At 44.7% G+C, this 24,778-nt stretch overlaps 1 protein-coding gene across 5 annotated transcripts in view; it reads right to left on the bottom strand.

Annotated features, from left to right (window-relative positions):
- DSCAM (DS cell adhesion molecule) overlaps positions 1 to 24,778 on the bottom strand; it is an 805,927-nt gene that overhangs the window by 304,093 nt on the left and 477,056 nt on the right. The window lies entirely within an intron of this gene.

Below are 24,778 nucleotides of genomic sequence, written 5' to 3'. Positions count from 1 at the left end.
TCAAATTCTATGAGCCCTCGCAAGTGGTGGCCATCCTGCGGAAGTGACATCACCGGAAGTGACATCATATCCTGTTTCTGGCAGCGTGCGCACACATAGGGGGGCCCACATAAATCTTGGGCCCCGGGCCCCCAAAGCGCTAGCTATGCCCCTGCAGCCACTAGAGGCATTGTTGCCTGAGCGCCTGCCCTCCAGCCTAGAGTAGTCTTTACCATGAGTAAAGAAACCTCGTTACCCAGAGAGACCCATAACCTCCACAGCAGTGCCCTCAGAAACACCAGGCTTGGAATTAGTGGTGGGTCTGCCAGGAGCCAATGCTGGACCTGAGAGAGATACAGGTTCCAATGACAAGTAGGTTGCAACATTCCTCTGTGCTCTCCCCACCCCCAATTCTTCTCTCTCCTCTGGGAAACAAAGGATGGGCAATTGCCATCATCCAAAGATCCCAATTTCTAATGGGCCAAGAGCCTACCTATTGTCGGGAAAAGGTACACAGACAAAAAGATCCTGCCTCTAGCTCATCCTCCATGGTATGATTGAATTATTTTCTGTTACTAATGGCATTTTCTCCCTCTAGCTATCACTTTGGTGTGGACACACCTATTCTAATGTTTGTCTACATTAACATAACCAATTTTCCTTCTGCCATACTATAGAATTTCTAGTGCATTCCTCCTCCAAGTAATCACTTTAAGGACATCTTCCACAATCTGCATTCTCCTGTTCAGGCCAGGCTATCATTACCTAGGCAGCTCCATCCAGCTACCACCTTATAGAATTTGCCATCACAGCTATTAAGATAATTCTTCTTTTTGTCTAACACATGGGAGAACATAGACGTCGTTTTTGTCAGGATCTCCTAAAACCATTAAGTCTTTTGTCATATTAGTCCATCCACAATTACATAGCTTCAGGATATATTTTTGGGCATAAATACATCCCATTTTTGTTATGATCTATGTTCTGCTGACCACTCACAAGGCAGCACCCCTGGCTCATGTCAGGTATTCTTCATGTAGAGCACTGGTCATTCTACATGCACCCTCCTGTCCATCTTCGGGATGAATCATTCTCCATGATCTGGTATAGTATTACCCCATCTCTCATACCCCTATCTCACCAACTCCTCTCTTTGTTTCTATACCTTGCGTGTAAGCCACCCCATTGATATGTGTGTATGTTTAGATTTTATTATTTTCTGTTATAAATAAAATCCATTTTATTTATAACTGGCCTGGTTACTGCCTCTAATAAGAGGGTCTATTTGGGACTATAGATAAAAGATCCTGCTTTGCCCCACCCCTTGCTATACTCTGCCTTTTGAAGCTAATTTTCCCCCAAATAAAGATTAAAGACAATAATTTAGGTGGATCTGTTACTGGTGGACAGATAGCACCCAAACAGTGTCTGTGAATGGTTCCTTGTCCTCTTGGAGAGGAGCAACAAGTGGAATGCCCCAAGGATCTGTTTTGGGGCCTGTTTTGTTCAACATCTTCATAAAGGATTTGGATGAAGGAATAGAAGGATGAAGGAATAGAGGGAATGCTTATTAAACTTGCAGATGATATTAAATTGGAAGGGGTTACAAATACAGTAGAAGGCAGAGACAGGATTCAGGGTGATCTTGACAGGCTGGAAAACTGAGCTGAAACTAATAAAATTAATTTTAACAGGGATAAATGTAAAGTTAGGAAGGAAAAATCCAATGCATAGTTACACGATGGGGGAGACTTGTCTTGGCTGTGTTGGGCTGTATTAACAGAAGTATAGAGTCCAGATCACGTGAAGTGATTGTATCACTTTACTCTGCTCCTCACCTCACCTGGAGTATTATGTTCAGTTTTGGGCACCACATTTTAAGCAGGATATGGACAAGCTGGAATGGGTCCAGAGGAGGACAATGAAGATGGTGAGGGGACGGAGACAAAGCCTGCTTCGGTGGGGTAGGGCAGGATATAAATCGAATGAGATAAAATAAATAAATAAATAAAATATGAAGAAAGGTTGACGGAGCTGGGGATGTTTAGCCTGAAGAGGAGGCAGCTGAGATGTGATATGATCACCATCTTCAAGTACTTGAAGGGCTGTTATATAGAGGATGGTGCAGAATTGTTTTCTGTTGCCTCAGAAGGTAAGACCAGAACCAATTAGTTGAAAAATTAAATCAGAAGAACTTCCAGCTCAACATTAGGAAAAACTTCTTGACAGAGCAGTTTTTTTTAGTTTATTTCAGTTTATTTATGGTTTATATCCTGCCCTTCCCATCAAAGTGGCTTAGGGCGGCTTACAGCATATAAAATCTAACATAAAAATATTAAATTTAAACATTTTACACAGTTAAAACATTAAAAGGCATAACAGCAGTCTAATAAAACTATACTCAGTTCCTCAGTGGAACAGGCTTCCTCAGGAGGTGGTGGATTCTCCTTCCTTGGAGGTTTTTAAACAGAGGCTAGATGGCCATCTAACAGCAATGCTGATCCTGTGAATTTAGGAGGAAGTATTTGTGAATTTCCTGCATGGATGACCCTGGGGGTCCCTTCCAACTCTATGATTCTATGAATTAATAATTCTGTCAGCGGTAACAGCATAGGAAAGACAGAGCACAATAACCCACATTAGCTCTCCTTTCAGCTCACTGTGCCTTTCTGCTGTTGTCTATGAAGAGGCAAACACGTGCATATCCTCCTAAGCTCATCAACCAAGCCAGCACTAGAGCAAGGGAAGACCAGTAAGCACAGCTCATTGCTGGTATAGTCATTGCAGGCTACACTGTAACCTTCCTAACAAGGTTTTGTTTTCAGCAGTCTATTTCCTTTCCTTCAACCCAGCTCCTCAGTTTTATCTGCTCAACCAGATCTTCCCTGTTAGCATGTTTCAGAAAATAAAAACTTTTCCTCTTTATTTATTTATCTTCCTTATTTATCTGGTTGGCAATTTAAAATGGACCATGGTAGTATAGAAGCAAACACATGTTAATATTATGAACAAAAGCTGGAATGAGGAGTTAATATTTCCCATGATCTGTCAAACTAGTAAAAGGATGCATGGTAATAGTGATTACATATGTGGAACAGAAATTATCACTCTCCTCCCCTTAGTTAGACGTAATTACATTTTAAACACTCTACAGGCAGTGCATTGTTGTTGTATTGGTTGGACATCTGATATCCCTTTGAAATGCTGCTTTGATAGTATGGGTATTAAACTTCAAGTTATATGACAACCGGCATAATATTTGTTAGAAAATATGTCAGCTAATTTAAGTCCAATGATCCTAGTACTTCTCATCTGCCACCAATTCACAATCAGTTCCCCCTGCTATGCTACATAAAGGTACAAGGATAAACTAAAACAGATTTCTCACTGGAAAACCTGGATCTGGTGTTACAAGCGGTGGTGAAGTGGCTCAGGCATAGTAGTCTGAAACTGAATCCAGCAAAGACGGAGGACCTGCAACTGATTTGTGGCAGTCTGGAAGAAGAGATCCTCCTATTGACCTTTTATGGGACACCTTTGGTGGTAGCACCTAAGGTTAAGAGTCTAAGGGTCATCCTAGAGCCTTCATTGACAATGGAGGCCACGTGGTGGCCACTGCCAGATCAGCCTTTTATCATCTTAGGCGGATAAGGCAGCTGGCTCCCTTTCTGGAATGCAGTGACAAATGTGATCCATGCTATGATCACCTTGAGAATAGACTACTGTAATGCCCTCTACATGGGGCTGCCCTTGTCTCAAATCCGGAAGCTGCAGCTGGTGCAGAATGTGGCAGCCAGGTTGCTATTAGAGCTACCCATATATTCAACCTGCGCTGAAAACACTGCATTGGCTGCCTGTGTCATTCTGGATTTGTTTCAAGGTGCTGGTGTTAACCTTTAAAGCCCTATAAGGCCTGGGACCTGTCTACCTTTGGGACCGCCTTTTCCCATATGTGCCCCAGAGAGTACTGCATTCAGGATCCCAAAATCTCTTAACGATCCCCCGGCTGAAGGAAGACCGGCTGATAACCACCAGGGCCAGTACTTTCTCCATGGCAGCTCCCATATGGTGGAATGCACTCCCAGATAACATCAGAGCCCTGTGGGACCTCTCACAGTTCCGCAGGGCTTGCAAGAATGAGTTATTCCACCTTGCATTCAGTGAGTAATATGGGACACAGCTGTCAAGTTGTGACAGAACTGACAGCCGTGGCCAGCATTACTGTATTAACATCATGAGTGCCATATCTGACAAGATCTTGGCTAGTACTGGCGGTGCTATTCTTTATGGACTATGTAATTTTAATCGATTATTTATTGTATAGTATTTTGTTGATTGTTTTAAGTCTTATAATACCATGTTGTGTTTTTATTGGCCGTTATGGGGAGGGTGGGATATAAATCTAATAAAATAAAATAAATTTACTTACTAAAGATTTATTGTGTTATAAAGTTTTTGTGAACTACTTACTATTTTGTTAGATGGCAGGGGTTGTTTTGTAGAAAAATAGGTTGTGGAGCTCATCCAAGGATTGTTATGCAGCTCCACATACTATTAAATGGACAAGGAGGTGGAACTCTCAGAAGGAGGAGGAGGAACTCTCAGAAGGAGGAGGTGGAACTCAGAAAGGTTCAGGAGGTGTGCTCCTGTGAGCTCCCACTGAATCTGAGGCCTGGGTGTTAGATACATTTGTGTGTGCAAATATAAAATTACAAAATTAGACACATGGTTTGGGTCAGGGTTATATGAGGCACCCAGGTGGAATCTTTGTCTGGGAGCCCATGGTGGCTCTTGGCAGTCCTGGTCATATGAAGCCTCTCCTTAATTTCAGAAGCTATCCTCAGATAATGACAGAACAACTTGCTTGGAATCTCTGAGTTTGAGCCATGGATATTCTCCCTTCCATAATAATCCTTGAATCTGAAGATATTATAGACAATAATTTTCACAAAGAACTCTGGGCAATCTATTAAGAAGGGGAAAAAAAAACATGAAACAATGCCTATCAGCCATTATCCAGTAATGAGTCCCTCATTTTGTTAATATGATGGCTACTACATTTTCCCTCTAATTTTGGCCTTTTAAATGACATGTGCATTCTGTTTGGCCCTAGACAAACATTTCCTCAATGAATGCTTCATATATTTTCAGTTAGAAGCTGCCATTTAACACTCTTCTCAGAAGTTAAAGGTGCTTTTTAATACCATTTCCACCCAGGCTTACTTTATTAACTTCTGCCTGACATTTAGTGTGGTGTAGTGGTTAAGAGTGGCAGACTCTAATCTGGAGAACTGGGTTTGATTCTTCGATCCTCCACAAGAAACTAGCTGGGTGACCATGGGCCAGTCACAGTTTTCTCAGCTCTCTCTCAGCCCCACCTACTCACAATGTGACTGTTGTGGGGAGAGGAAGGGAAGGCAATTAGTCACTTTGAGACTCCTTAGGGTAGAGAAAAGTGGTATAAAACCCAACCACCACCACCTCCTCCTTTTCTTCTTCTTTTCTTTTCTTTTCTTATCTTCTCTCCTCCTCCTCTTCTCTTTCTTGCTTTGAAACAAACTTTTTTCTTCCCTTTCCCTTCCCCAGATGAAAAGATTTGGCAAACAGAATTTAGAAATTTGCATACAGTTCTGTGGCTGGTCAAGCCAGATAATAACAATCACAAAGGGGAGCACAAGGAGGAGGAGGAAGAAGAAAACCCCTCTGAAATTCCTAAGATATCACCCACATGTTTATTACAAAAAGGGAGAACTCATTCCTCCAAGGGCTGATAAAACATGCTAATTATTACTTTAAAAATCCACCCAGACCATATTAAAATTGGCAAAAGCAACAAAAGAACTCATGAACCAATCATTCCAGCATCCTGTTAAAGAAAGTATACTCCAATGACCCTCTAATGGCAGCCCAGTCTAGATCATGGGAATTTCCATAAAGTGCCCTGGAGTGGACCAATACAGATTAAACCACCTTAATGAGAAAGAAGCACAAGAAGAAGCTGCTGGGACCAGTGCCACTGAAGTAGGGGCACAGACCATGAGAGATAGTTTTTCTACAAGGAAATGTCTTTTTGCACACATATATAAACCTTATTTTACAGATTTCTTCAACTGGTAGCAAGTTGGGGGCATATATTGCTACAGGATGGAAAGATGAGAGGTGCTGATCTCTGCATGCATCTTTTCCAGACTAGTAAATTACTTTCCAGACTCTTGTGACCTAAATTATACTTTTTAAGCCACATTACTTTCTCAGTTGCTTTATCACACTACACTTTGCCCTGAAAGCCTTTAATTATTAAGGAATGCAAAGGAGGAGATTGTCTCTCTCAAAGTGAGTAAGAAAATATCTGTCAGTCATCTTGCATTTTGGAGAACTCTGTTTCTTCCTAACCTTGTCACTTAGAAAGCCCTGCTTGTAGCACATTTCCTCCCTCCTCTCTTTATGAACACAAGGAGAGCTGTTAGAGAGTGACCTTGCAGAGCTGGGCAAACACATTATGTGGGATCAATTAATGACTAGCAGAGTGAGTCACACTGGGAGGGAGCTTGAGGCTTGCTGCATCCAGTAGTACAGATATCCCTCAGGACTGGAGCAGAGAAGCCCATATATATGAGGTAGCAAGGCAAAGAGAGTGGGAAAATAAAAAATACTACAATGAGACAAAAAAGGGCCAATGAATGTGAGAGAAAAGGCAGAGATCTGAAGATGGTTTTAGAGAACACATGATTAGTGGTTATGACTGCCTATTAAACAACACTTGGGCCACTCTAAATATTAAACTCCAACTTGTTTTTAATGCATGTTGGACTGAAGCATTTCACCAATACAAAGAGCTCATGTTACCACTTAACACATGCAAAACTGAAAGTGTGTGCACAGACACATGTGTTCGCAGAGCAGGGAAGAGGAGGGGATGGATGCATGTCCATGTTTGTTATCATTAGATTTAAACAGTAACTGACTCCCAGAGAGGTCCCTGCCCTTATTTGATAAGATATGCTCTTTTACCACACATGAAACTGCATGCACTGATCACAAAGCTGTGTAGAACTGCCAGCTAAGGCACAGGCAGCTCATTACCAAAAGATGCTGCATTAACTCCTTGCCAGTTACCTTGCATGACCAGTGTTCATCTTGTTTTATTTTGTAGTTCTTCTTCTTACTTTTTTTACTTATGCATTATTTTGATCTCTTTAAGATTAATCAGAACAAAAGACTTCTCATAATTGTACCCAGTCAGGGCTGGCACTACCCAGTAGGCCACCTGGCCACAGGTGGCAGGTGCACCCTCCCCCTCCCAGTGCACCACCTTGGGCCCCTGGGTAGCCATTGAGCTTTTTTTTGCCATCGCCTGCCTCTCCACCGCCCTCCTCTGCCTTGCCATCCAGTCTGGCAACTTATCAGGAATACAGCAGGCCAGCAGTGGGGAAGGGGCTGAGTGGGGCAGCAGTGGTGGGTGTGTTCCCCAACGCAGCATGCCACCTGAGGGTAGAAGCAGGCAGGGGCACCCTTGGCTGACCCACTGCCATGCTCACCCTTGCCACTGCCTGCCCCGTTAAGGAACGGGGTTATCCAGAAACAGTCATTAAAGGGGCGGAGACGAGGGCTGCCAAACAAGGACGTTCCCTTATGCTTCAGCGTACGAACAAACAGAATGGAGAGGCTAGGGAAAATCAAAGATTATTTTGTTCATTACAATATACTCCGAAGGCATTAGCGATTAAAAACATCATTTTGCGCCATTGGGGTATTGTTTCCAGCATTGCAGGATGTGCCTCCCCACCTATAATTGGTTTCCGTAGATCTAGGAATCTAAGGGACTATTTGGTGCATACGGATTTGAATACTGCACAGACGTCTTCTCGATTGCCCCCTGGTCATTTCCGTTGCAAGGGTTGCAAAGCATGCAAGTACTCTCTACAAATAAAAGAGTATGTGGATCCTAGATCCCAAACAACCATTAAATTGACAGGTTTCACTAATTGTGACTCTAAAGGGGTCATCTATGCCCTGGTCTGTGGAGATTGCTCTAAAATGTACATAGGATGTTCCCGTAGGGCTATTAAGACACGTGTTCTGGAACACATCTCAAGGGTTCGCCATCAAGTTCCTGGTGTTCCTCTCCTTCAACATTTTACTGAGACTGATCATAACTTAGAAGCCTTAAAATTCTTTGTGATTCAGAAAATTGGTGATAGTAGAGGTGGTGATTTACAAAGGACCATGTTACAAAAAGAGGCACGGTGGATACATCGTTTAAACACCATTGAACCCTCTGGCCTTAACCAACACAATGATTTCTCTTGTTATATATAATGTTTGGTGTTTCTTGGGTATGTTGGAGAGTGTGGTGTGGTCTCTTTTAAATGGTTAAACAACAACAGCTGTGTCCGTCCCTTTAAAAAAAGCCGTGGGCTCTGGCAGCCCAAGCTGCAAATTAAGATATCAAAATGGGCGTTTGAGAAAGAACTTGGCTGGATTTTTCAGGTTGTTTTACCTACTGTATCTGTATGTTTTTGTTAAAATCACTTTGGTTTAGGGTGGTTTTTATCGGTCACTTTTGTTGTTTACAGTTGACTTACGAGGAAGCTGCAGGAGCAGCGGAACGCAATCAAATCCGGGGTTTGCGTGAAGGCTAGAATTTGTCCTTCAGAAGTCAACAAACAACGGAGGGACTCCTGTGGAACTTTATTTTTGAGTCATTGTACTCATTTTGAAAACTCTGTGACTGTGTGGGGTCCTCCTTGGAATATTGTTTTGAGACTGTTGTTTTCTATTTCTATTTATACTGTATGAATGTATGCCCACTGTTGTAGGCTGTTCATTTCATTATAATAGAACTTTATTTACACCAGTTAAGAGTATTTGTGCACAATATTTTGTATTTTTGTATTTTAGAATGAAGTAGCCCAGCTGCTGTGCCAGTGAAACTGACATGAAATTGACCAGCGCTCTCTCCCAAGGTCTGCTGCAACTCTGGGCTGCAAAGGTAAGACTCTGTCCGCCTCAGAAGCATCTCTCTGTGCAAACCTCTGGTAGCTTTCTGGAATCAGGGATGGGGAAGGAGGGGGACAAGAGCCAAGGCTGCATGGGTAGTGGCATCATCTTTCTCTCTAATGTCCATGGATTTGAATGGAGCCAATTATCCTGTGCCTCTCTCTCTGCAAGAAACTGAGGGAGGCTGTGGGGCCTGAGCCCTGAGCATGCTTATTCAGAAGTAAGGAGCCCAATGGGAGTGACTCTCACTTTTGCATTTGCTCCTGGAGTCTTTAAGGGGGTGTGGGCATGGAGCAGGAAGATGGGGGTGGAGGGGCCTTGCCTAGGGTGCCAAAAAACCTGGTGCCAGCCATGTATCAAGTAGTGTACATTTGCGGGGGAGTATATGATGGCGAAGAACCAACATTTGAGAAGACACCAGGATGTCCCAGAAAGCATGCGCTGAACTTTCATATTCTGGCACCAGGCTGTTTTTTGTGCCAGACTGACTTTAGATATCAGGAGAGGCCGTCTCTATATGCCCCTAGCTTTTTTAGTAAGATTGGTGGCGACAAGATATAAGGCCAATGTCATGCCCCCCAATATGATGAAGTCTCTCCTAATCAATTGGCAACTACTCTTTGAGTATAAAAGTGTTTTCTCGGGTGATTTTTCTTAATTCACCATTATAGTACACATATCCACACTGTGGATAAAAGAACTGCTGTATTCAGCTTGGGTATGTTATCTCACATTCCCTTGGGTGGGCTATAAATATCAGTATCCATATATGATACTCCCACAGGGTTGTTATGTGCCACAGAAATTATTTTGGAATGCACCCACATGATCTTAAAAGGTTAACTGCAGTACAAATTCCTTCATTTAGTGTGTATATGGTATTATATTGGGACCACTGCAGAAGTTCTTTGTGGCTGAAACTCATCCGGTCCAATTTCATTAATGTATTTTTTCCAATCAGTGCCACTAATATGCATTGCTTGTAATGCATACTGAACAGTGTATGTATGGCTTGTATGGCCTAAAGGCCTTTTTTTTAATGAACTATTAAGTGCACTGTACCATTAAAGATATATTGTTCAATCCTTTTAATATATATTTGTACTCTCAACATTTTAAGTATTCAGTTCCAGTTTGGGGTTGGATTTTTGCCTCCTCTTTTGTGATGCTTGTTTCCCCAGGTGTACAATGGCAGGGTGCGGATTTTGGCCTCTTTGTCAGGGCTTTTTCTAAGCAGGAATGCAGTTCCAGTTGGCTTGACCAGGGCTCTGGCTCAAAATAAGGTCTCAGGCAGAGGGAAGGCACTAGGCAGCCACATGCTCCTAGACCACGTGCTCCATCCTCTCTGCTGTCTCCAGCCTCCAACGGGGTTGCAAAGAGAGCGAGAGACGTGGAGCTGCCCACAAGTGCCCCCTCCAGGAAGAAGCTGGGCTTGCTGCTACCTGCTCCACCACATGTGGCTCACTCTCTCTGGCCATGTTTTTTTGGGGGGGAGGGGGTGAAACTGTGTGAGAACACACATTCATGAAATGCAGCTGATGGCACTGTACTGTTCTGTGTCAATATGCAGAAAGTAACCTACTGAACAGATCTAATATGCAATATGGCCTAATATGCAAATGAGTTCCCTGCAGGGTTTTTTCTACAAAAAGCCCTGCTCTTGGCTAGGATATCACATCATGTTAGTGCTGTGTTTGTCTTGTTCTAATTTAATTTAATTTAATTTTTTTATTTATACCCCACCCTATTCCACGAGTGGCCTCAGGGCGGTTTATGGTTTTATTGATTGTAATGACTTTATTATATGGCAACTATCATTTACTTTTTTATTGTAGAACACCTCAAGAACTTTGTTTTGGCAGGTGACCCAGACATGCCTTAAATAAATATTCAGCAATATAAAGTATTTATGTCATTAGTATTTAGAATTCAAAACTTCTAATTTCCATTAGAAGAAAACAAGTGGTGGTTTCACAAGGAATCACAGGGGAAGAGGTAAAGCAGAAGATATCCCCAGCCTCTAGAAGGTGAAAGGTGAAGGAGAAACTGGGAAATTTTTCTTCCCCTTCCAAGGTGGCAAAGTATGGCTTTCAGTACTGAGACAGAAGTTCTGCAGTGGTACTTCTTTTTTTCTTACCTTGCATGAGGTAAGATGCCCTGTAAGATGCCCTTGCATGAGGTAAGATGCCCATCACCACCACTCCTGCCTCCTATTTCCTAAATGGCAAATCAAAGTGAGCAGCCATATTGTATACAATACCATGTACAGGACAGCAGCAGAACTGCCAGGAAAGTAATTTCCTCCTACACCTAAAATAATTTAAATGGTTAAAGGTCCTACACCCTTTTATAGTATAAACAGAATGCCACCTTAAAGGTCAGTAGCTTAAGGTTACACAATGCCATAGGCTCAAAGGGCTTGCCACAGAGTGCCTTCAGCAGCATGTTCAGATTCCAAGATGGGAACCTATGCACCTGCGGTGGATTAACCAAAGCCACCCCCTTTAGGAACCTCCTGATATGAGGGTGTGTAGAAATCAACTTGCCCTTCCTGGACCCTCTAAACACTGCTATGGCTGCCACTTGTCTACGCAGCGTACTGGTGCTAAGACCTTTTTCGAGTCCCTCCTGTAGGAAGGACAAAATAAAAGAAACGGAAGTCTGTAAAGGGTTTTCCCCCCTCTCCGCACACGAGGAATGAAAAACCTGCCAAGTAACATTATAGCTTTTGTTAGTGGAACTCTTCCTAGAAGATAACATGGTTAGAATAACCCAGACTAATCAACTGCTGCCGCTCAATCTCCAAACAGTGAGCTGCAGCATTTCTGGTCGTGGATGATGCAGTGTGCCTTGAGACAGTAACTCCCCTCTCAAAGGAATCCGCCATGGTTCCATTACTGACAGACTCTGAAGTTCCTGGAACCAGGCTCTCCTGGGCCAAAAGGGGGCCACTACAATCACTTCCGCTTTTTGTTCCTGGACCCTCTGCAGAAACCTCTGGATGATCTGGAACGGAGGAAAAGCGTACAATAGAGTCCTCGGCCAGTCTGAGTTCAGAGCGTCGATAGCCACCGCTCCTCTGCTTCTCGTCCTTGAGAAATACTGATTGTCGTCCGAGGCAAAAAGGTCCACTCCTGGCGTCCCGAATCTTTTGCAAATCGCCCGAAACGTCTCGTGATGAAGTGACCATTCCGACTGGTCCAGCGACTGCCGACTCAGCCAGTCCGCTACTATATTGTCCTTTCCTGCCACATGGGTGGCTCTGATGGATCGATGATGTACTTCCGCCCATCTGAACAAGCCCTGTGCTTCGTCTTGAAGCTTCCGGTACCTGGTGCCTCCTTGCCGATTCACATAGGCCTTTGCCGTCATGTTGTCTGTTTGTATCAGTACATGGGTTCCGGCCACCCCTTTTTCCATTTGAATCAAGGCCAGACGTATGGCTCTCAATTCTAGAAGATTTATACTTTCTTTGTCCTCTTGAGCGCTCCACTGACCCTGCGCTACAGCTCCTACTATATGTGCTCCCCAACCAAAAAGGCTGGCATCTGTAGTCAGCACTACTTTCTTGGGTTCCCGCAGTTCCTGCCCCAAGGAAAAAAGACCAGGAGCTTGCCACCACTCGAGATCTTTCAGTAGGTTGGCTGGCAGTGTCAGTGAGATCGGACTTTTGGAACTTATATGCTTCTGGAAGGGCAAAAGGAATTTCTGAAGTGGCCTCATGTGAAACCGTGCCCACTGAACTACATCCTGGCGCAATACCATCATACCCATCAACTTTGCCAGAAGCATCAGTTTGACTCTCCTCCACTGGTTGACTTCCGAAATCAGTTGCAAGGTCTTTGACCGTCTTTCTGGGGTCAGAAAAACTTTGTCCATGCTGGAGTCGATCTGAACCCCTAGGTGTGTTAGAGATTGGGAAGGTTGAAACCAACTCTTCTGAACATTTATTACGAACCCGTGCGATCTTAGAGTTGTTATGGTCAAATCGAGGTCTTTCTTCATCTGTTCCGCCGACGGGGCCTTGACCAGAATGTCGTCCAAATACGGAAGCAGGGCCAGCCCCTGTAATCTTAGGACAGCCACAAGGGTGACTAAGACTTTTGTGAACACTCTTGGAGATGATTTCAGACCAAAGGGCAGAGCTCTGTACTGGTAGTGACACTCGTCATAAGAAAAACGAAGAAACCTTCAATGTTCCTTGGCAATAGGAATATGAAGGTAGGATTCCGACAGGTCTATTGAGGCCATGAAGTCTCCCCACTGAACGGCCAGTAGTATGGACCTCAGAGTCTCCATTCGAATCTTCTTCGTAACCACCGACTTGTTCACCCACTTCAGATCCAGTATCGCCCGGATGTCCCCATTCTTTTGGGGAACCACAAAGAAAACTGAGTATGTGCCTTGAAATTTTTCTACTGCAGGAACCGGTTCTATGGCTCCTATCGATACCAGGTGGTTGATGGCCAGCAGTAATGTTCAGTGCTTCTCGGGAGACAGAGCTCTCTATACTTCTAAGAAACGGTGCCTTGGAAGCGAATAAAATTCCAGAGAGTAACCGTTGGTCACCGTGTCCAACACCCATCTGTCCAGTATCTTTTGATGCCACACATGAGAAAAGTTCTGAAGTCGTCCTCCTATCCGACTTGGATCCAGTGGACTCTCCCAGTCATGCCGATGTGGACTTCTTCTGTCCTTTAACTGGTTGACTTTGTTTCCTCCCGAAGGAAGTTCTACTGTCTCTGGTCTTTGATTGCCACGTTCTGTATTGCTTGAAGGAGGGTTGCCTGGAGTCTCTCTGATTTCCCTGAAAGGACTGAAACCTTTGTCTCGCTCTGCTATCCCGTCTCTTAGAAGGCAAGACTTTTTTCTTATTTCTGTCCTCTATAAGGTATCTATCTAGGCCTTCTCCAAAAAATGAGGCCCCTTTAAACGGCACAGCAGCCACTTTAGCTCTAGCTAAAGGGTCCACATCCCAATTACATAGCCAGGTATTTCTTCTGGCCATAACGCTAGAAGCCATGGCCCTAGCTGATAGTTGAACTGCTTCGAGGGTAGTCTGAAGCAAAAGCCGTGGCTAACGTAATTTTCTTAAGCGAATCCTTAACGTCCTTAGGTAGGTCATCCCTCTTAGCCAGGTCAGAAAGCCACATATACGAAGCCCTACAGAAAAGTGACGTGGTAGCCGACACCTTCAAAGAGTTAGCTGAAGCCTCAAAATCCCAGCGCAAAGCTTGCTCTATTCGCTTGTCTGTCGGGTCCCTTGGCATCCCATCCGCATCTATCGGGAGTATGGAGTTAGAGGCCAGACTATTAACTGGGTCATCTACCACTGGCAACTTCAGCCACTTGGCCACCTCTTGGATGAATGAAAAAAACGTAGAGAAATTTGATGAGACTGTCTTTGGCTTGGCTGGATGTTCCCACTCTGATCTGATTATAGAGAAAAATCCAGAGGGCAATGGGACCAGTAGGGGTTTGGAACCTGACTTGGGAATGATATCCTCCATTGCCGAGGAAAACTCTGCATCTTCCTCATCCTTAGATTTGGGAGTATACTGAATTTGTAGTGTCCTAACCACCTTTGGGAGCAGGCGTGAATACACGTCCGCTGGAAACAGTTTGGAATGTGTAGAGGTTGCCCCTCCTTTTCCTCAGAGAGTTCTCCCGTGTCTGGTGACGAAGAGCCATCAGACAGATCAGAATCCTCTTCCTCTTGATCAGTGTGAAAATAATGTAACTCTGACCCGCTGCGCTTAAGAGGTCTAGGGGAAAAACTTTCCTCTTCCTTATCTACCTCTCTGTGCCTAAGTTTGCATGGTCTCTTTAGTGGAGGGGTTGGAGTGGTAGCAGAAGCTGCTTGAACCTCTTTTCTAACCAGTTCCTGACTCCAAGAAAGGAGATTGGACTTAGCCTCATCTATCAGCCTGATGGTCTTCTGTCCCCTCCTCCTGTACTGGTGAAGCAGCCAACTCCAAATCACATGTGCCCTCCTCCATCATCGCTCCCTTGGGGAATCTGTTGGAGGTGGCCATCTTAGAGGGAATGGCCCTGTAACACAAAAAGGACAGGCAAAATGGCTTCCCTTCCCTCCAAAAGTACAGAACAGTTTCTCCAAGCCTTTTCTCCCCCCACCAGCATAACGCCGGTTAATTCCCTTTTCATTTCCCAAGAGAAAAAGGCTTCCCTTCTCAAAAAAGGCCATACATCCTGGTGCCAGGAGTACAAGGGAAGAAAGAGGGAAGAAAAGGGGGGCAAAAGGAGGGGGAGCGCTGATAAAGTGACTGATTCCAAAAGCTCTCAGCGTCCTGCCAGCTTGTGCTGAGAGAAGGGACATAGGGCTAGGTCTGGAGACCCCCTCTAATCCCTTACCATCCCCTGGGGCGCTCCAATAAGGCTTACTGAAGCTGGAAGCGATCGCGCCAGATGCGCCGTCGTCGTCGCTCCGGGAGGGCAGCATGCAAAGCACGAGTCCTCTCCCTTTCTCCAGTCCCCTGTTCTTCTTTCCCTTTTTAACTGTTGCTCCCTAGACCCCCAGGGTTGCCAGGATGCCTTTGTGGGAAGCTGGAAGGGGAAATCGACCCATGATCCTTGCACATCTGTCCGGGCCGATGAGAAGTCAGGAGGAACAGGGCGCATGCGCGTGCCTCTTCCCTGAGGCTACTCAAGCACTTTCACCCAGACGCGGGAGGGAAAAATCCCTCCTCCCTAGAAAAAGCAGCGGCGCGGTTTTTCTCCCATGCAAGGAGCTTTCCTTTGCCACTGAACACCAGTAAGTTTCTGTTTCCTTTCTTCTGTGTGTTTTCTTTTCTTTTTTTTAATCAGGTCAAGAGCCTCAAAAGGGCTCTGACAGCACGTCCTGCTTTGATGGCAGGGCTAAACAAACTGTCTTCTGAGGATCAAGCACCTCCCCTTCGAGTCAAGTTTGTTAAGCCCTGCAATCAAAGAGGAGGAGCTATGATCCCAAGAGTGAGGACTGGCCCACTCCTGGGACAACTGGAGAAGGAAGGGGGGGAGCCAACAGCGGCAGTGCCATGGCTGCTCTTTTGGCGGCATTCCTTCCTGCTGCTGCTGCCTCCAGCGCTATTTTACCCACCAATCAGCTTTAAATCGCCCAGGAAGCCATGGCACTTCACCATCCCTTTCCAGGCATTGAAATGGTGTGGGGAAGGGAGGGGAGAGGAGGCTTTGGAGAGCAGCCCTTAGGCAAATAGGGCATGGAAAGGGAGGGCCAAATTTGGTACCCCCACCCTGCCGGCTCCCTAGGCAAATGCCTAGTTTGCAAATCCCTGGCCCTGCTCCCCAGGCACCACCCCAAAAATCTCCTGGCATTTGCCAGAACCTGGCAATGCTACTACAGGTGGGGGTGAATTAAATCAAAGGAAGTTTTTAAGGTTACCCTAATCTGAAATGGTCAGGGAAGGCAGTCTAAGGGGTTTCCATACTTTTCTCTCCCAATGGAATTTGTTTGCTTCACTTCAGCCAATCATATACTGCCCAGAGTCCTGTCTTCAAATAGGTGGGGCCAGGGCCAGTGCGTAGGGTTCTGCCACCTGAGGCAGAACCCCAACATGCGCCCCCTCAATAATTATCGCACACATGCGGCATGATGACATCACACAGTGACATCATCACGCCCTTGTTTCTGCTTGCTGAGGGGCCAGAAGATTTCTCTGACCCCTCAGCAAGCAGAAACAAGGTGCCACTTTCAGACTGAAAGTTAAGCCCCATGTTGCTTCTGCTTGCTGAGGGTACAGAAGATTTCTCCAACCCCTCAGCAAGCATTAACAAGGTGGCACTTTCAGTCCTGGGCGCTCAAGAGCACCCAGGACTGAAAGTTAAGCCCTGCGTTGTTTCTGCTTGCTGAGGGGCTGGAAGATTTCTCTGACCCCTCAGCAGGCAGAAACAACATGGCACTTTCAGAATGAAAGTTAAGCCCCATGTTGTTTCTGCTTGCTGAGGGGCTGGAAGATTTCTCCAACCCATCAGCAAGCAGAAACAAGGCTCTTGAGCACCCGGGACTGAAAGTTAAGCCCCACATTGTTTCTGCTTGCTGAGGGGCCAGAAGATCTCTCTGGCTCCTCAGGAAGCAGGAACAACGCCCCCCCCCAAGAGCCGGTGCCTGAGGCAGCTGCTGAATGTTGCCTAATGGACACACCGGCTCTGGGTGGGGCAATTCATAAATTAAAACAACAACAATGAACAACCACATGGGTGGAGTGAGGACCTATGCTCTCCTCTTATGCTGCCAGATTTCCATGGCAACATGAGGTCAGCACATAGAGATTTAACTTTCATTCTACATCTTTTTGCATTGTCTTTGACACTGAATTCCCTTCTGGTATTGGAAGGAGAAGTCATCTTTTTCTGTATACAGGAAGGTTTCTTTAAGTATGCATAAACTTCATTCATTCTGGGATAGTCCTGTTTCACTGCTTTAGCAATCAACTTGTGCCATCCACTTTCCAGTGGGAAAAAAGGCACTCAACTTACACTTTTAAACAAATAAAATTCATGTTATAAATAAAAGCCATAGAAGTGTCACTCACGGTATTTATGCAGTCAGTAAATCAAATCAAAGGGCAAAAAAATGTTCCCAAGTCGGCATCCTTCTACAGGTCAAGTAGCCACAGAGCTGTCATGATCTTTCAGAATGTGGTTCAGAATTCTACAGAGCTACAGCAGTATGACAAGCCATAACTGGCCTGACAAACTAAGAATACTATATTACTAATGACAGGCCCATGTTTCAGGACACTAGGGCTCCATAAATGGGGGGCATTCCTTACAAATAATGCAGGATTGTGAGGTAGCCTGCAGAAATCCATGATCAGCCGATCAGTGGAAGGCTACCAAAAACTGCCATGCTGGTTCTGGGTACAAGTTTCCTATAGATCAGTTAGCTATTCATACTGTTTTATCTCCTTTACAACCCATTTTCATATTACAACTGCAAGGATAAAATGGGAAATATTCATAACTCTGTGCCCTATATAAAAAAGACTCAGTATTGAACCAAAAGATTTAGTACAAATAATTTTTATAGTAATATGAAATTCTGCCTACCAGTGACTCAATGCCACCTCATCAGGACTTTAACAGATCCCAAATTACTAATTGGTGTTCCAGTCCTATTTTTGCTGGGTTACCTTATATTCAACAGGGGATTACCCTTTCCTTCTTTATTAGAGGAACCTCAGCAGACTACTAGAAAAATTTTGTTAAGTAGTAAATATGGTTGATGGGAATCTGCTATTTTTAAAAAACTGAATGATACCGTTAGAAAATTGGTACTTAGTTTGGATGATCTAGGAAATGCACAGTTAAGGATGTATGTTATTCATCATTCATTCATCAGCCGCGCTGAGCCTGCTTCGGCGGAGAGGGTGGGATATAAGTACGAAAAATCAATCAATCAATCAATCAATCATCATCATCATCATTACCACCACCACTACCACCACACAGAGAAAGATAATATAATATCGTGGCTGTCATTAGCATGACTAAAGAAAGGATGCTAATTTTATGGTGATGTGGAAAAATCACTTTAAAAAAAAGAATTTAAAAAGAAAGCTAGGGTTACCAGATGTCTTAAGAACATAAGAGAAGCCATGTTGGATCATGCCAATGGCCCATCCAGTCCAACACTCTGTGTCACACAGTGGCCAAAATTTTTTTTATATATACACACACACACACACACACTGTGGCTAATAGCCACTGATGGACCTCTGTTCCATATTTTTATCTAAACCTCTCTTGAAGGTGGTCATGCTTGTGGCCGCCACCACCTCCTGTGGCAGTGAATTCCACATGTTAATCACCCTTTGGGTGAAGAAGTACTTCCTTTTATCCGTTTTAACTTGTCTGCTCAGCAATTTCATCGAATGCCCATGAGTTTTTGTATTGTGAGAAAGGGAGAAAAGTACCTCTTTCTCTACTTTCTCCATCCCGTGCATTATCTTGTAAACCTCTATCATGTCACCCCGCAGTCGACGTTTCTCCAAGCTAAAGAGTCCCAAGCGTTTCAACCTTTCTTCATAGGGAAAGTGTTACAGCCCTTTAATCATTATAGTTGCCCTTTTGTGGACTTTCTCCAATGCTATAATATCCTTTTTGAGGTGCGGCGACCAGAACTGCACACAGTACTCCAAATGAGACCGCACCATCGATTTATACAGGGGCATTATGATAATCCTTTTACCCCATGGTCATCCAAGGGCCCCACTGCCTCCCTGGCTGGTTTCCTACTTCTAATATATTTGAAGAAATTTTTATTGTTGGTCTTTATGTTTTTTGCAATATGCTCCTCATAGTCCCTTTTTGCCTGCCTGATCACAGTCTTGCATTTGATTTGCCATAGCTTGTGTTCCCTTTTACTAATCTCACTTGGACTGGCTTTCCACCGCTTAAAGGAGTCCATCTTACCTTTTACAGCTTCCATGCAGGCCTTTTCTTATGCCTGTTTGTGCCTTTCCTAACTTGTGGTATGTATTTTATCTGAGCTTCTAGGATTATAGTTTTAAATAGTCTCCAAGCTTCCCCAAGGGTTTTGACGGTATTTACCTTTCCATTCAGTTTCCTCCTCACATGCCTCCTCATCTCAGAGAATTTACCCCTTTTAAAGTTAAACGTGATTGTGGCGGTCTTTTTGGGCAACTCCCTATTTATACAAACGGTGAAATCAATAACATTATGGTCACTGCTCCCAAGGGGCGCAATCACTTTTACATCTCTCACCAAGTCATGGGCATTACTTAGGACCAAATCCAGGATCGCCCCACCCATGGTAGGTTCTGAGACCATCTGCTTTATAGCAGTCATTGAGAGCATCAAGAAACTCAATCTCTTTCTCTCGACCAGAACACATATTGACCCAATCAATCTGCGGGTAGTTAAAATCACCTATTACGACACAGGTTTTACGTTTAGCCGCTAGCTTTAAGCCTTCCATCATATTATAATCGTCCTCTCTCTTTTGATTTGGTGGGCGATAACAAACTCCCATAGTTATATTTCCTTTTGGGCCTTCTATTTCAACCCAAAGCATTTCTAAAAGGGAATCTAATTCTCTGACCTCAGTCTTACTGGATTGTATATCCTCTCTGACATAAAGAGCCACCCCACCTCCAACCCTTCCCTCCCTATCCTTCCGATATAACTTATATCCAGGAATCACCGTGTCCCACTGATTCTCCTCATTCCCCCAAGTTTCTGAAATTCCCACAATGTCTATGTTTTCTCCCAACACTAAGCATTCCAATTCACCAAATTTACTTCGAACACTTCTAGCATTTGCATACAAACATCTATAATTTCCCAGGCAAGCTAGGCCCACCACCTTCCTCCTGCCGCCTCGAGACTCTGGCAGACAGTCCATACTGCTTGTCACCATCACAGTGGACAACTCTGATCCGTTACCCGGTAGAAAAATAGCAGCCAACCCTTAAGAACATAAGAACATAAGAGAAGCCATGTTGGATCAGGCCAACGGCCAATCCAGTCCAACACTCTGTGTCACACAGTGGCAAAAAATTTTATATACACACATACACTGTGGCTAATAGCCACTGATGGACCTGTGCTCCATATTTTTATCTAAACCCTTCTTGAAGGTGGCTATACTTGTGGCCGCCACCACCTCCTGTGGCAGTGAATTCCACATGTTAATCACCCTTTGGGTGAAGAAGTACTTCCTTTTATCCGTTTTAACCTGTCTGCTCAGCAATTTCATCGAATGCCCACGAGTTCTTGTATTGTGAGAAAGGGAGAAAAGTACTTCTTTCTCTACTTTCTCCATCCCATGCATTATCTTGTAAACCTCTATCATGTCACTCCACAGTCGACCTTTCTCCAAGCTAAAGAGTCCCAAGCGTTTCAACCTTTCTTCATAGGGAAAGTGCTCCAGCCCTTTAATCATTCTAGTTGCCCTTCTCTGGACTTTCTCCAATGTTATAATATCCTTTTTGAGGTGCGGCGAACAGAACTGCACACAGTACTCCAAATGAGACCGCACCATCGATTTATACAGGGGCATTATGATACTGGCTGATTTGTTTTCAATTCCCTTCCTAATAATTCCCAGCATGGCGTTGGCCTTTTTTATTGCAAACGCACACTGTCTTGACATTTTCAGTGAGTTATCTACCACGACCCCAAGATCTTTCTCTTGGTCAGTCTCTGCCAGTTCACACCCCATCAACTTGTATTTGTAGCTGGGATTCTTGGCCCCAATGTGCATTACTTTGCACTTGGCCACACTGAACCGCATCTGCCACGTTGACGCCCACTCACCCAGCCTCAACAGATCCCTTTGGAGTTCCTCACAATCCTCTCTGGTTCTCACCACCCTGAACAATTTAGTGTCATCCGCAAACTTGGCCACTTCACTGCTCACTCACAACTCTAAATCATTTATGAACAAGTTAAAGAGCATGGGACCCAGTACCGAGCCCTGCGGCACCCCACTGCTTACCGTCCTCCACTGCGAAGACTGCCCATTTATACTCACTCTCTGCTTCCTATTACTCAGCCAGTTTTTGATCCACAAGAGGACCTGTCCTTTTACTCCATGACTCTCAAGCTTTCTAAGGAGCCTTTGATGAGGAACTTTATCAAAAGCTTTCTGGAAGTCAAGGTAAACAACATCTATCGGGTCTCCTTTGTCCACATGTTTGTTCACCCCCTCAAAGAAATGTAACAGGTTAGTGAGGCAAGATCTTCCCTTGCAGAACCCATGCTGAGTCTTCCTCAATAACCCGTGTTCATCAATGTGCCTGCTCATTCTGTCCTTGATAATGGTTTCTACCAACTTTCCCGGTATTGAAGTCAGACTGACTGGCCTGTAATTTCCCGGGTCTCCTCTGGAACCATTTTAAAGATGGGGGTGACATTTGCTACCTTCCAGTCCTCAGGAACGGAGGCAGATTTCAATGAAAGATTACAGATTTATGTTAGAAGATCCACAAGTTCAACTTTGAGTTCTTTCAGAACTATCGGATGTATGCCATCCGGACCCGGTGACTTATTAGTTTTTAATTTGTCTATCAGTTGTAGGACCTCCTCTTTTGTCACCTCAATCTGACTCATCTCTTTGAGACGAGTCCTCCCGAACCAGAGACATTTCATCTCCTGTCGGCTTTCTCCCAAGATTTAGTTTAAAAACTGCTCTGCCACCTTTTTGATTTTAAGCACCAGCAGCCTGGTTCCATCCGGGGACAAGTGGAGACCGTCTCTTTTGTACAGCTCCCTTTTGTTCCAGAAAGCATCCCAGTGCCTAACAAACTTAAACCCTTCCTCCTAACACCATCGTCTCATCCACACATTGAGACTTCTAATTTGTGCCTGTCTCTCCTGCCCTGCTCGTGGAACAGGTAGGACTTCCGAGAAGGCTACCTTGGAGGTCCTGGCCTTAAGACTCCCGCCTAGCAGCCTAAATTTTTCCTCCAGGATCTCACGACTGCATTTCCCCACATCGTTGGTGCCAACATGCACCACGACCACATGCTCCTCCCCAGCACTGTCTATCAGCCTATCTACTACACACGTAATGTCTGCTACCTTCGCACCAGGCAGGCAAGTCACCATACAGTCAGTACACGGTTTCACCACCCAGCTGTCTACTTGCCTAACCAACTACCAACCCCCACCCCTCTCCCCCTGCCCAGGGATGGTTCCTTGGCATGAAAGGATTCCCGCTGACCAACCGAAGAAGAGGTCCCTTCTGAGGGCACATTCCCCTTACCTTCAGCACGGTGCCCTGTTTCCTCTCGACCCTCACGCTCTCTGGCAGCAACGGGGCTGCTACGTTCAGAACGGGGCTCATCTAATATGCCCCCAAGAGTCTTCCCCAAGTGCTTAACTGACCGTCTCTGCTTCCCCAGGGCAGTCACCTTGGCCTCAAGGGTATGAACTCATTCCCTGAGGACCAGGAGCTCCTTGCATCGAGCACACATCCAAGACTTCTGTCCTTTGGGCAGATAGTCGTACATGTGACACTCAGTGCAAAACACTGGAAAGCCCCCACCCCCCTGCTGGCATTCTATCTTCAAACTTACCTTATTGGGAGAACAAGGAAATCAGGGATCTGGGTTCCTGGTCCTTAGAGAGCCCCTAGGCAAAGAGCCACAGGCCAAGAGCAAGGCACAGCTTAAAATGCAAAGAGGGTGGAGCAGAGGCACTCCTAAGCAATCAGCAGTAATCACTCTCAATCTCTTTCACCTTTAGCCCACTCAACCAAACAAAGAGCAGTTCCCCAGCTATCACAACTCAGAATTTTAGGCAGTCCCACAAACCTCAGAATAAAGTCTTTCAAAACTCAAATTCTCAGCAACTTCTCCAGCAGTCTCAGCTATGAGAGCTGCTCTGCTCTGTTCTGCTCCTCTCAGACCTCTGTGAGATGTGCTCAGCCTTTGGCAAGGCGCAGCTTAAAATGCAAAGAGGGTGGAGCAGAGGCACTCCTAAGCAATCAGCAGCAATTACTCTCAATCTCTTTCACCTTTAGCCCACTCAACCAAACATGTTTTTAGAACATATGTCCTCTTTTTTTGGTGCCCCTCCTCTTTTGGCTCTTTTTACAAACTGATGAAAATATCCCCGTTTGGGGTTGGGTTAAGAATATTCCTTGTTAGTAGCAATTATCACAGCTTAAACAGTAGGGGTATTTAAAATAAGATTTGTCGTTGTGATAACTTATTTGAAGTAGCCCGTCAATTAATATGTCCTCCTTTTTGCTTTCCAAAATATGGTAAACCTAAAGAAGTATCATTCTGGTGCAGAAAGCCTTTTGTTATGCAATCTTAGCTTAGTTTGAGTTAAATGCATCCTTCTTTGAAATACAGAGATGTCCGCTATAGTCTAGGACAGGGGTGGCGAAACTGCGGCTTGGGAGCCACATGTGGCTCTTTCACGCACATTGTGTGGCTCTTGAAGCCACCACCATTCTGTTGGCTGGCTTGGAGAAGGCATTTGTCTCTTTAAATCACTTCCCAAGCCAAGCCAGCCGGCAGCTTGGAGAATGTATTTAGAGTTAAAGTTACTTTCTTTCCATATCTCCCTCCATATTTAGTCTTTAGAGAGCCAGTTTGGTGTAGTGGTTAAGTGGTGGACTCTTATCTGGGAGAACCAGGTTTGATTCCCCACTCCTCCACTTGCACCTGCTGGAATGGCCTTGGTTAGCCATAGCTATCACAGAGGTTGTTCTTGAAAGGACAGCTGCTGTGAGAGCCCTCTCAGCCCTACCCACCTCACAGGGTGTCTGTTGTGGGGGGAGAAGATATAGGAGACTGTAAGCCATTCTGAGTCTCTGATTCAGAGAGAAGGGTGGGGTATAAATCTGCAATTCTTCTTATTCTTCTTCCCTCCCCCATCTATCTTCCTTCCTTCCTTCCTTCCTTCCTTCCTTCCTTCCTTCCTTCCTTCCTTCCTTCCTTCCTTCCTTCCTTCCTTCCTGTCTTGCGGCTCTCAGACATCTGATGTTCATGCTTTGTGGCTCTCAAACATCTGACATTTATTCTATGTGGCTCTTAGGATAAGCAAGTTTGGCTTGGGGGTTTCCAAATGACAATATGGTCCAAGAACTTCATTGGCATTATGGAAATGTTTCCTATATAGTGCCAATGTATCACCTCTTCTTCTCCAATAAATTGATCTTTTGATCTTCTCCAATAAATTGTACCCAACTGACTGTGTTGGGGCAACAAGAATGTGTAACTGTGTCTCAGTTTGCAAACAAAATATTGTTTTGATACAGCAGATGACAGATACACCTTTGTGACTTATAGCTATTACTTGGATC

This window comes from Heteronotia binoei, chromosome 3 (genome assembly GCF_032191835.1).
Source record: "Heteronotia binoei isolate CCM8104 ecotype False Entrance Well chromosome 3, APGP_CSIRO_Hbin_v1, whole genome shotgun sequence".
NCBI lineage: Eukaryota > Metazoa > Chordata > Lepidosauria > Squamata > Gekkonidae > Heteronotia > Heteronotia binoei.
This window is presented reverse-complemented; position numbering and strand designations above follow the sequence as displayed.